Below are 13,554 nucleotides of genomic sequence, written 5' to 3'. Positions count from 1 at the left end.
GAAATCCATTAATCAGCATTATTTTTTTTTTGTTCATGGACTCTAATTTGAAGTTTTTAGTATTCTTGTCCCTAACTAAACTTTTTACAGTGCTTTCAGAGACTAAAGTTCCTCAAAATGTATTTACTATTTTTTCTTAGCTTGTAAAATCATAGCCAATTGTTAAAATTGTCTTTGTGGCTAATATTAATCCTGTAAGTCAAGAATATGACAACTAAAACAATTTTGATCTAAATTTGAAGGAAGCTTGATTTTATTAGGGTGTATTCAAAACCTGGCTAGCAACTGCTTCCTAAGCCAAGTTAAAACAGCTCTTCTGGCTCATGAGAACTTAAAGAGTCTGAACCAATAACCAGGGAGACTGCATGCTCAATGTCCACCACTCAATTCTCTGCATACCTTAGCCCAATGGTACAGGCCTTGAGCCTCAGTTTATGAGAGGTGGAGACTGCATATCTGACTGCACCATGAGGAACATGATGAACAACTATCTGAGTCTTGGATCTATTGGCACCTGGAAGATTGATCACCATAGACATAGCCCCAACTACACCAATCAAAAGAAAAGATGGGTAGACAATGTAGGAACACAGTCAACACCACAAAGGCATCACGACACCAACAAAAACTAGTGACTCTACAGCAGCAATACTTTAACACACAAATATAGATGAAGCAGAAGAAAATGACCTAAAGAATTACATTAGGTGAATGTTTGAGGCAATGGAATATTTCCTCAAAGAAATGAAGAAAAAGACAAACAAAAAATGGAAAGAAAGCAACAAATCCATTAAAGAAAACCAAGAAAAAGCAATCAAACAGATTAAAGAAATTATTCAAGACTTGAAAACTGAAATAGAGGCAATAAAGTAAATACAAACTGAGGGAATTCTGGAACCAAAAAAATATGAGAACATGATCAGGATCCACAAACGCAAGTATAAACAGCAGAATACAAGAGATGGAAGAGAGAATCTCAAGCACTGAAGATACAATAGAGGAAAAATCAGTGGATTTCTTTTACACAGATGATAAATGGGTATAGAAAGAAATCAAAAAACATCACCCTTCACAATAGTCACAAATAACATAAATATCTTGAAGTAACTCTAACCAAACAAGTGAAAGAACTATATGACAAAAAAAATCTATAAATATTTGAAGAAAGAAATTGAAAAAGACACCAGAAAATGGAAATATCCCCCATGCTCTTGAATACATAAAATTAACATAGTAAAAATGGCAATATTACCAAAAGCAATCTATAGATTCAATGCAATTCCCATCAAAATCCCAACAAAACTCTTCACAGACTTCAAAAGAACAACACTCAACTTCATATAGAAAAGCAAAAAACCCAGGATAGCCAAAACAATCGTGTACAATAAAGGGACTTCTGGAGGCATCACAGTTTCTGACTTCAAACTCTACTACAGAGCTACAGTACTGAAAACAGCCTGGTATTGGCATAAAAACAGACAGAAGGACCAATGTAAGTGAATAGAAGACCCAGATATCAAGCCACACAGCTACAAACCCATGATTTTTGAAAAGAAGAAAAATATATAAAAAAGAGAGCATATTCAACAAACGGTGCTGGCATAACTGGATATCAACACACAGAAGAATGAAAATAGATTCATATCTATCACCATGTACAAATCTCAAATCCAAATGAATCAAAGACCTCAACATAAAGCCAGCTACACTGAACCTCATAGAAGAGAACATGGGAAGTACAGTTGACATATTGGCACATATTTGCACAATTTAATACTACACAGTGAAAAAATGACACCTTGAAATTTGTGTGAAAATAGATGGTTCTAGAAAAGATCATATTGAGTGAGGTAACCCAGACTCAGAAAGACAAATATCATACGTACTCACTTATAAGTGGCTTTTAGACATAAAGCAAAGAAAAACCAGCCTACAATTCACAATCCCAGAGAACCTAGAAAACAATGAGGACCTAAGAGAGACATACATGGATCTAATGTACATGGAAAGAAGAAAAAGACAAGATCTCCTGAGTAAATTGGGAGCATGGGGAATATGTCTAAGAGAGACATACATGGATCTAATGTACATGGGAAGGAGAAAAAGACAAGATCTCCTGAGTAAATCAGGAGCATGGGGACCTTGGTAGAAGGTAGAAGGAAAGGGGAGACAAAGGGAAGAAAATGGAGAAAATTGTATAGCTCAATAAAAACAATTTAAAAAATAAATAAAATTTAGAAACCACAAAAGGTATTTTGCTAGCTTGAATCTATGCAATTGTATTTTATTCATTTCTATCTTTTCTATAGCTATGCATTTAAATAACATCAACTGCTACCTTATTCCATGTACCCATAGGATAGATTTACTCTGTTTCCTTTCCTTAACACACATCCCTGTACACTTTTCATAAGTTCAAACAACCAGCTTGGTGTTGAGACTGGAGCTGATTCTGAACAGAAAATCCCAACAGTGAGGATATTGGGAAAAAACATCAGAGTGTCCAAATGCCAAGAAGTGCTCCTTTGGCTTCAGTTCCTCGCTCCCATCAGGCTGCCCTGAGAGAAGATCCACAGATTACAGTTGTTCCAGATCGAGCAAGAACTTCTAATGCATTCTGCTCTTTGTGGTATGCCTTATAAAAACCTGGGCAGCCTGAGTTTCAGCTTTTCTTTGGAGTGATTTGACATCAAATATGCAAAGAAGTCAGAGGCACTTGCAACATTAAAAGTGAAATCAAAAGAGACAAATGAAGAACAAATATGATTGTCTGTGATTTCCCAGTCCAGAATCCATTAACCAATGACGCCTAGACTCTTTAATAATGGAGTAAGCTCAGTGGGCTTAAAGGTTGCAGATCAGAAGGTCCCAACATGCAAGTAATTATTAGGAACCTGATGTGTTTATGGTGCAATTCTAAAGCTGAATAAAATGTATCATTTGCTGAACACATCTGACCACTCACAAGGATTGCCTGTATGGCTGTTTTTGAGAGGATCAGCAATGCTATTCTCATTCAGAACAAAACACACAGTGAAAAAGCATGATGAAAATCCACCCTGAATGGTTGGCATTTGTCTCCTAGGCACTCTCAAGAGTGGGATGTATCTGTGTCCTTACCTTTATAATCAGGCAGATCAAACCCTAAAAACAAACTGATCTTTTAAGGCAATAGAGTTGAAATGTCTTGTCTAAATGCCAAGAAAATAAAAATACTATGCAATGAATTCCTGAATAGATAATGTGGTGCCAAATTGAAGTTATAATAATTATTATTGTTTGTAATTAGGAAGACAGGCACTGTATTTTAGTCATGTACTGGCACTAGAAAGACACATTAAAATAAACTCATGTCACATAGCAATTATGGTTGCAAACATTTAATTTATGGCCAAATTCATGGTGTTGTGATGTATATCCAAAAGCAATTAATAAAGCACAGGAATTCATAGCATATCAAATTCCTTGTACCCTCCGGGAATACTATTTTTATTTGTATCAGTATAAAGATATTTACATTTCATTGAATCAAAAAAATCATTATTTAAATTATAATTTTAAAGGAGCTATTGTAAATAGATTTTATTTGTTATTTATTTTCAACTTTCTCTTTGTTTTTGAGTATATTTGTCTAACTTTGTTTTCAATATGCCATCTTTTATATTAACTTTTTACAACACCAGCACAGTTTCCCCTTCCTCAATCTTTCCCTCAAGTTCACTCCCCTAATGTCTGTTATCCCCTACTCCCCATCCACTCTTCCTCATTTCTCTTCAGAAAAGTCCTTAACAAAATCTTAGCTCAAGATATTGCAACAAAATTCCATAAACTAGACACTTAACAAAAAAGTAAAACCCTTTTCTTGTGCCCCTAGAGTCACCTGTTACCCTGTATATCTGCTTCTCACTGTGCTTCTATATGGCGAGCCTATCAGGGCAGTCTATCTAAGGCCTCCTTTATAATCTACTAATTCAATTATAAGGTCTTGTGGTTTAATTATTTCCCACAGTTCCACTTCGTGTTGACATGTTCCAGTTAGCATTAACTGTCAACTTGACATAGAGTAGAGTCATTTAAAAATTAATCTCAATTGCTAATGCCATTTTCTTAGTAGGTAGTTCTGGGATATAAGTGAAAGCTAACTAAACATGAACAAAAGAGCAGACTGGTTAGCAAGCAAATTCTTCCATAGTTCTTGTCATGAGTTACCTGGCAAGCATTAATTACACAGGGAAGGGTAAGCACTGCTGTTTTTAGATTCTGTACTAAGTTCCTGTTCTGATTTCACTCAGTGTTGGACTATGACTATAAGATGAAATAAACCTATCTTTTCCAAGTTGCTTTTGGTCATTGTTTGTAGTAGTCAAATGAAATGAAAACATATCATAATGGTCACTAGTTATACAAGTTAATTTAGGAGGATATGAATATATAAATCCAACCAGTTCCCTTTGGTTCCTTTCATTGATATAATTTGTTTCTGTGATATGGTTCTCTAATTTTAAAATAATATGATAAAATAATCATTTAGATAGGAGTTCTTATTTATTGTAATGCCAAATAACTTTCCTTAATAATTGATTTTTTTCTTATTTTTGATTGAAAATAGATTCTTCTTTCAAATGAATTTCAACCACAGCTTCCCTTCCCTCCATAACTCCAAGCTCCTATTTACCTCCCCTCTCTAACCCATCTTTTCCCCTCCATGTCCCTTCAGAAAAGATCAGGTCTCCAAGAGACAGTAATCAAATATGACAAAACAAGATGCAATAACACAATGCAAAAGCACTCATTTTGAGGCTGGACAAGGTAACACAATAAGAGGAAAAGAGTCCTAAGAGTAGGCAAGATTCAGAGACACACCTACTCCCACTAGTAGAAGTCTTCACAAACACCAAACTAGCAGCTGTAACATGCATGCAAATGACCTGTAGCAGATTCATGCAGACCCCATGTTTGCTGCATCAGTCTTTGTAAGCCTCTGTGAGCCCTGCTTAGTTGATTTTGTGGGTTGTGTTTTCTTGGTGTCCTCCATCTCCTGCCATCATTCCCTCCCCTCTTCTTTGGGGTTCTCCAGTCTCTGAGAGGGGAAGAGGGGATCTGAAGGAGATCTTGAGTTCTGACTTTCTCCGTATAATGTCTGACAGCAGGTCTCTGGATCCATTCCCACCTGCTATTGGAGGAAGCCTTCTGATGATGATTGGACAAGAAGCCAATCTGAGAATTCATTCTCTCTCTCTCTCTCTCTCTCTCTCTCTCTCTCTCTCTCTCTCTCTCTCTCCCTTTTATTTCCTCTTAGCTAATCATGTTTTGTTGTACCCAAGGTTTTAGGACTATCCAGTTTCTGGTTCCTGGCTATCCCAGAAGTAGAGTGCATGGGCTTCCTCTCCTGGCATGGGCCTCAAGTAAATCCAGACATTATCTGTCCACTCCCACAAGTTTTATGCCACCATTGCCCCAGCACATCTTGCAGGTAGGACATGCTGTAACTGAAGGGTTTTGTGGCTGAGCTGTTGTCCAGGTTTTTCTTCTCACAGCCTGTAGAGTACTTTCTCCTGTCAAAGAGACTAGAATGGAGGGGTAAAGGCACTCCCTTGACCTTTCTGTGTTCAATAAGAATCACTTATTGAATAAGTTCAGTAGCATTAAGTAGTACTTACTTGATCTTTGAGAACTTTATTTTCCCTCGTTGCTTAGTTCATAGAGTGAGAATGCTGTGAGACTCAGAGTTCTAAATGTTTGCTGTTACTGATGTGTTTGTGCGTGTGTGTACGTGTATGTGCATTTGTGTGTGTGTGTGTGTGTGTGTGTGTGTGTGTATGAGAGAGAGAGAGAGAGAGAGAGAGAGAGAGAGAGAGAGAGAGAGAGAGAGTTGAAGAAAAATAATTTGGATAGTTATGTAGATACTAAAACTTTCCCTTAACCAACATGGGAATTGAAGTTCAAATAGGATAGTATGGTTGCCAGGACTTTTTCATAAATGTATGTTGGTACCTAGGTTAACTTTCAAACCCAAATTTTCCTTTGGGCTCTATGCATGTCCCTCTTCTCTGGGTCAAGAAAAATTAAGCACATGTAGTTACTCTCAGCTAACAGAATGCTACACGAACTGAAATAATATAAATGAGTAATTAAATGGATTTTTCTTTCAATAGTATGTGAAAATAAAAAAACATAAAAATGTGACAGTGAATACCACCAACTGCTTCGCAAAATATGGCTCTCTATGAGTAACTGGTACATGTATTATGTATTTTTCAACTAACCTCTTCACATATTCTGTTACATTTTTACTTTTTTTCATTTTCTTTGTTTTCCACATAATTTGGATTATTTTTTTTCTTTAACTCACCCAGCTCTAGCAATTTGTAAACAATTAAAGGGGACTGGGGTGCTGTCTCAGTGATTAACAGCATTGTCTCTTCCTCCAGAGGAGAGGGTTTTGATTCCCAACACCCACATGACAGCCCACAATTGTTTTTTTTTTTTCCAGTTACAGGGTATCTGACATCCTCTTCTGGTCTTCTAGGGGACTACACAGACAGTGAATCCTAGACATACATACAAAATAATATGCATACACATGCAATTAAAAAAACAAACACACACAAACATAACTTAAAGTCTGTCTAGGAAACTTTCAGTAATGAATTTTAGTCAAATGATATCATTGCATGTTTGATCTACACACAGAACTTTGAGCTTCACAATCAACTGAATGGTCATTTTCTTTATTTACTTGTTTGAATTATGAGCAGCTTTAGTTCCTCAACAATGAGCAGCATTCTCCACACAGCAAATTTTCCAAAACCAAGTCAGTTGGTTGTTTAATTAGTTGTCAAGTCAAATATGGCTTTTAAATTATGTATATAGTAATTGGTTCATTTGTTGAAGCAAAAGATCAATGGCACACAACTTTTCCTGCCAAATCTATATATTTTATACAAAACTGAACTCTATTCCAACTTGGAGGCTATTCCCAAACTCAAGGCAGCCATTTTGAATGGGAAAATGGATGCCTCTTTGAATCCAGCTGATGCAACTCAAATAATAGCTTTATCTTGGGTTCAGCAAAAGACACTGAGATTCCAAAGGTAAGAAATCTCTAGTTGAATGAATATATGTATCAAGTAGATTTGTTCAGATATTGAACTAAGAGATCCAGTGACTTTTATATTTTGTAATAACTTGGAAGGATACCGATATGTCACCAGGGAAATCTTGCATATTTGGACTTCTAGATGCCTCATAGCTCAGTATCAACTTTGTAAAACTGACACATAATGGGTCTTATATTTCTGGAAAAATATTTGCCTTGATAATTTATTAAAAAAAGAAAAGAATATTTGTTATCCATTTTTTTCACAAAGGACTTTCACAGAATTGCATCAGTGCACTAATTTATAATTAAAATCAAGGTAGGTTTATAGCCTGATTTGTGACCCACTCATTCTGTGATGATGTTTATGCTGAATATAGAATTGGGGGTAATTAACTATATAAACACTAGCATAGGTCCTTGGAAATTTAATTACTTTATGTCTCTTTCTTTCTTTCTTTCTTTCTTTCTTTCTTTCTTTCTTTCTTTCTTTCTAAAAAAGTTTCTTGAGACAAGGTTTCTCTGTGTAACAGCCCTGACTACCATGGAAGTAGCTCTTATAGACCAGGCTGGCTTCAAACTCACAGAGATCCTCTTGTTTCTGCCTCCAGAGTGCTGGGATTAAAAGCATGTGCCACCACTGCCTAGCTATTTTATGTCTTAGTTGACAATTCTACACTTCTGACAAATAGTGACTGTGGTGATTTGAAAGAAAATGACCCCAAAGGGAGTGGCACTATTAAAAGGTGTTACCTTGTTGGAGTATGTGTGGTCTTGTTGGAGGAAGTGTGTTATTGTGCAAACAGATTTTGAAGTCTTATATATGCTCAAGCCACACCCATTGAGACAAATCACTTCCTGTTTCCTACAGGTCAAGATATAGGACTCTCAGTTACTTTTTCACCACCATCCTGCATGCCACCAGGTCACACCATGATGATAAAGGACAAAATCTCTGAAAAATGTGAGCCACCCCAATTCAATGTTTCTCTTTAATAAGAGTTGCCATGGTCATGGTATATCTTCACAGCAATAAAAACCCTAACTAAGGTAGAATTTCATACCAAGAACTGGGATATTTCTATGATAGGCCGTACTATCCTTTGTTAGAAGGAATATGGACCTTGGCACTGTGGATTAGAAAAGCAGTTGAAACTTTAAAGTGTTTTTTAGTGGGCCATACTAGGAGGAGCATGGAAGACATGCCTTTAATTCCGGATCTGGGAAAGCAGAGGCTCGTAGATCTGTGAGTGGGAGGTCAGCTAGGTTTACAGAGTAAGTTTCAAGTCAACTAAGCTTAGGCAGTGAAGGTCACTATCAAAAACAGGGAGTAGGTGAAGACAATTGAAGAACAGGGCCATGTAGCCTCAGTAAGCAACACAACTTGGTAGCTTCAGCCACGTGGTTTTGGTTTTAAGATTAGAAGACAGGGGCTGTAAAATTTGCCCCCAAGGCTAAATAAAGCTGCTGAGGTCAGGAATGTGTCAGGGGGGTTCCAGAACGGAGACCTAAAGAGGCTGCTGTATGAAGCTGTGAAGGTGAAATCTGGATTGTTTTGGAAACCTCAAGATGTTGGAGATGCTCTCTTCACAAGAGAGCTGTTAACATGGCAGGAGTTATCCCCAAAGAAAGAAGTGTACTGAAGTCAACAAAACTGAAAGGAGCTAGAGATCTGAAGAGTGTTTTGACATCAGACATGAAGATGCAGAGTTTGGAGTTTTTCCATTTGGTTTTCTGTCTTCTTTTATTCCAGTATTTCCTCATTATGCTCTATTTCCTATACTTTAGAATAGTAATGTATAGCAAAGACATTATATATTGGAAGCATGTGATCTTCTTTTTGATTTAATTTTACACGGAATTGCAGTTAAGAGATTGCATGAATCTCAAAATAGACATTGAACTTTACACTTTTATATAAGTTTGAGACTGTTAAAGACTATGAGGATTTATGCAATTGGACTGAATGCATTTTTGCATTATAATATGGTTATGAGCCTTTGGGGGCCATGGAGTGGAATGTGACAGTGTGAAAAAAAAATAGCTTCCAAAGGAAGAGGCATTATTAGGAGGTATGGCCTTATTAGGGCATGTGGGAAGGAAGTGTGTCACTGTGGAGGCAGGTTTTGAGGTGTCATATATGCTCAAGTTATGCTCAATGAGACAGACCACTTCCTGTTGCCTATGGGTCAAGATGCAGGGCTCTTTACTTCTCTCGCACTTGTCTACCTTCAAGTGACCATGTCACACCATAATGATAATAGACTAAAATGTTGAAAGGCTGAGCCCCCCCTAATTAAATTAATTAAATGTTTTTCCTTTTTAAGAGTTTCTGGGGTCATGTTGTCTCTTCACAACAATAGACACCTTAACTAAGGTACTGACAATGTTAATACCTATAATACCATGTTTTGTGTTGGTTATGTAATGGTCATATAATCAAATTAATGTTTTCCTTTATAAGAGTTTACACTGTGAGAGGAGTGTTATTAATCATCACAAGATTTGGTGACTGATTCTATGGAATGGTCCTATGCTCAAGAATCAGTGCTGAGAGCTGTATAGACAGTTTCATGTTTATAGTTCAGGACAGAATGTCTGATTACTGAAAAGTCTAAAGCACTTTCAGCGTTAACTCTGTCAGTAATTGCGCTTCTATTTGTCATAATTTCTGTCAAATTTTCATTTGATTCAGAACTCAAGTAAGGAAGAATGAAATTATTTATTGAATAAGTTGAATCCCGGATATCTATGATATGCGGGGTTCACAGAAGAAAAGCAGTAAACCTAATCTGCTACTTAGGAATGCCTTGGTGAAGGAAGTGATCATTAGGTCATTATGGCCAATCAGAAAGGGACACAGTGGATGAGTCCATTCCTCTTTTTCTCCAGGAAAGGAATTACTTGTAGCTATTTCTACTGTCTGTCAGCGATTTGACAAATTTCTTTTAGATGAATGTACTGCATGCTTACTTTTCAAGGTCTTTTGCTATGTCAGAGTAGTCTCAATCTTCAGTTACATTTTCTGTTTTTGTTAATGAAAATCAAACAATACATTCAAATTACTGTGCAGTTTCAAGTTATTTTTCCATCATTTATTAAAGTTAGAAATAATGCTAATTATACAGTACTTACTATCTTAAGGATCATAAAAATCCTTGGTATGCATTATCTCCTTTGATATTTCTAAATCCATAACAGGTTGATAAGTGTCTTCATATTCAGATTTAAAAAATATGGATTCGAAGGACAAGTGAAATGTCTCAAAGTCACATAGCTAGTAACCATCAGAGTGCTAGTAAAACACTGAAGTGTCCATACACTTAACAATTAGAGTCTGCTTTACTGTTTACATTCAAATCCTTAGTGTGTATGTGTACATGTGTGTGCCATGGTATACATGTGGAAGTCAGACGACAACTTTCATAGGTCAATTTTCTCCTTAAATCATATGGTTCCTGGAAATGCAACTAGGGCCATTAGGGTTGGCAGCAGGTGCCTTTACCCACTGAGCTATGTCAGAAGCCCAGAATGACTCTAAGTAGACATGTGATATGGAAAATATGCTTACAATGTGACTATACACCTAAGATGTTTATGTAAATATACACTCTTTTGACTTTATAATAAACTGTTTTAAAACACTGAAGTACATGTGGGGGAAAATCTATAGATTTTGCTCAGCAAAAAAAAAAAAACATGTTAAGTGTTACTGTTATACAAATAATTATACCAGGAACAATGGTGCATGTAAATTCTATCTTCAAGGATCTTTCAATATCTTCATTGTGATTTCTTTTTCTCATTTATATTCACAGAAGCCATTTTATTATTTTAAGTGAGTTTCTTTTTTTCCCCTATGAATTTGGTTGCTAAATATGAACGAGAGAAAAACCTCTTTAAAAACCATATTCTTAATGCTTTGCAGACTGGAAAAGAAAAAGACAGGTAAACAAAAATTTTATGTTTTGAAGTAAAATTTTAACCACATCTAGAACATTGTAATCATAAAAAATCATTGATTACGAAGCCAGTGCCAGCATTTATTTACTTGGCAATTGGCATGACAGAAGAGTATTATACTACATGAGAGGCCCAACCCACCTAAATATCACTCACAATGGCTGATAAGCAACGTTCTGGAATATTTTCTGAGATATGTAGTTATATGCTGCAGTGGTATTGTATACCACCTGCTCCTCAGAAGGAGGAAGGAGCGGACAGAAATACAATTCAGGAGAGCTGAGAGCATCTAGGAAACCTTCTCAGCAGGTACCAGGATATGGGAAAAGGGTTCTTCTCAGTCATGTCCACTTACCTTTTGCAGATGCAACTTCAAGGTAAGTTTCTGGAATCCGGGCTATCTTATCTCTTATTATGTGCTATGTTACATTATAATCTAAGTTATACCCTCTAGTCATGAAATGAAAATTGCCTGTCATTAAGATTGCTTCTGTGCATCCCTGAGCAGGCCTCAATCTCCTGTGTTCTAATCTACACTGATAAATTGTTAATTTTCATGAAAGCGTACCCTTCTTTAGGAAGGTAGGAAGAAAGTGAGAAGGGAGAGCTAGCTACTTTTTTTCATCTCAGAGTGAATCTGTATTGAAGAAAGAGAAAGTAAAATGACTTTTCATATAAGCTTGTTATTTTGTAATTAAAACAATCGCTTTCAAAATCTGTTGTGATATTAAAGTGATTAAGCTGAAATCGATCTAATTGTCCATGGTGTAGCTCCTTCCATTAATTTCCATTATAGAGGGGGGGGGAATGGCCATTGTTTTCCACTTCAGTATTAATGTTGGCCACAGCCTCATGGAGAGGAGCTTAGATGCACAGTATTTGTTACAAACCAGAAAGTGATTCTTTTGTATGCATAGCAAGAATGAAGAGTCAGAGAGTAAGTGCTAGTTTAGTTTTCTTTCAATAAATAGTCATTGAACTTAGCTCTGTGACAATAAAAGTATGGAAGATGTTGTCTTAGTTAGGGTTTTTATTGCTTTGAAGAGACACAATGACCAGGGCAACTCTTATAAATAAAACATGTACTTGGGATAACTCACAGTTCAGAGGCTCAGTCCATTATCAGCATTGTAGGAAGCATGGTGCTTTGCAGGTAGATGTGGTTCTGAAGAGACAGCTGTGAGTCCTACATCTTGCAAGCCACAGGAAGTCGGCTGAGATAGTGGTCCCTATCCTGAGCAAAGGCATTTTCAAAGCCTGCCCCCACAGTGACACACTTCCTCCAACAAGGCCATCCCCCACTCCAACAAAGCCACATCTCCCAATGGTGCCACTCCCTATGAGATTATGAAGGCCAACGAATTCAAAATACCACATATTTTGTTTTGTTTTCTCATTCAATGAATTCAGAGACTGGATGAGTGTTGGACCAATGTCCATAATTGAAGCTGTGTGTGGTGATTTCTAAGACCTAGTGAGAAAACTCCAAGTAAGGTTCAAGAGTCTTGTAGCCTCTGCTCCTCCATCACATGGCTTGTTCTCAGAATGTGCTTTGTGCCCCTCCCAGGTGTAGTAAATAAGAATGGGTTTCCTTTAGAATACCCATCATCTTATCCATTATTATTTAGAAAATATTCTCTAAGAACGACTTGTCCCTGAGACTGTATACAGCCTGAACTCATGTGACTTTTACTCAAATGACCTTTGGTAACCCCCAGAATATAAACTGAATGACACTTTTGTCTGCCTGGTATTTAGGCTCCGCTTTCCCAGGTTCATTATGCCAGCTAGAGCTGAAGACCCAGAAACAGAAGTAGACAATAGAGAAAGAGTGTAATAGAAAAAATAATGAAGGGATCCACATCCTAAGAAGTGTGGAAGAAGCCTAAGTTGTCAAGGCAAAATGTTAAGAGAAGATAAGGAAACAAATGACATTCATAGGCACAGGAAAGGTGTTTCTTGGGAACATTTGGAGGAAGAAGAATGGCAGTCATAGGAAGTCTTGAGTAACCCTAAGTGAGAAATAATAGGAGATAAGTAGCTAACCACAAGCAACTTTCATTCAGTAACTGTTACATACCAAACCAGCAAGCGGTGCTGAGCAAAGCAATGAGACAAGTAACAGGTTTTCTGCTTTTTCCCCCATGAGAAGTTTCTTTGCTGATGCAGTAAGTCAGATTAAGTCAAATTGAAAAAGTATAATAACAGATATATTGAGCAAAGCACTCCCTGGTGGATTCTTTGGTCTCAGAGAAGCAAAGTTGTATAGATTGTAGGTTAGGGGTGATGAAGTGTCTGCCACAAGGGGTTTGTGTTCAAGTATGGTCAAAAGCTGAACACTTAGGCAGGAACATGGGTAGCTGGCAGCAAGAGAAGAGGAAGTTGCTATAATTGTCAAGTTGTGGCACTGGACTTTTCTGACACCTTTCCTTTGGAGACTCTGAGCATTGAGCAGGTTGGAATTTGGAGAGAGAGGGGTCTGGATCTTACAG

The sequence above is a fragment of the Microtus ochrogaster genome, linkage group LG1 (genome assembly GCF_000317375.1).
Source record: "Microtus ochrogaster isolate Prairie Vole_2 linkage group LG1, MicOch1.0, whole genome shotgun sequence".
In the NCBI taxonomy this organism is placed as follows: domain Eukaryota; kingdom Metazoa; phylum Chordata; class Mammalia; order Rodentia; family Cricetidae; genus Microtus; species Microtus ochrogaster.
This window is presented reverse-complemented; position numbering follows the sequence as displayed.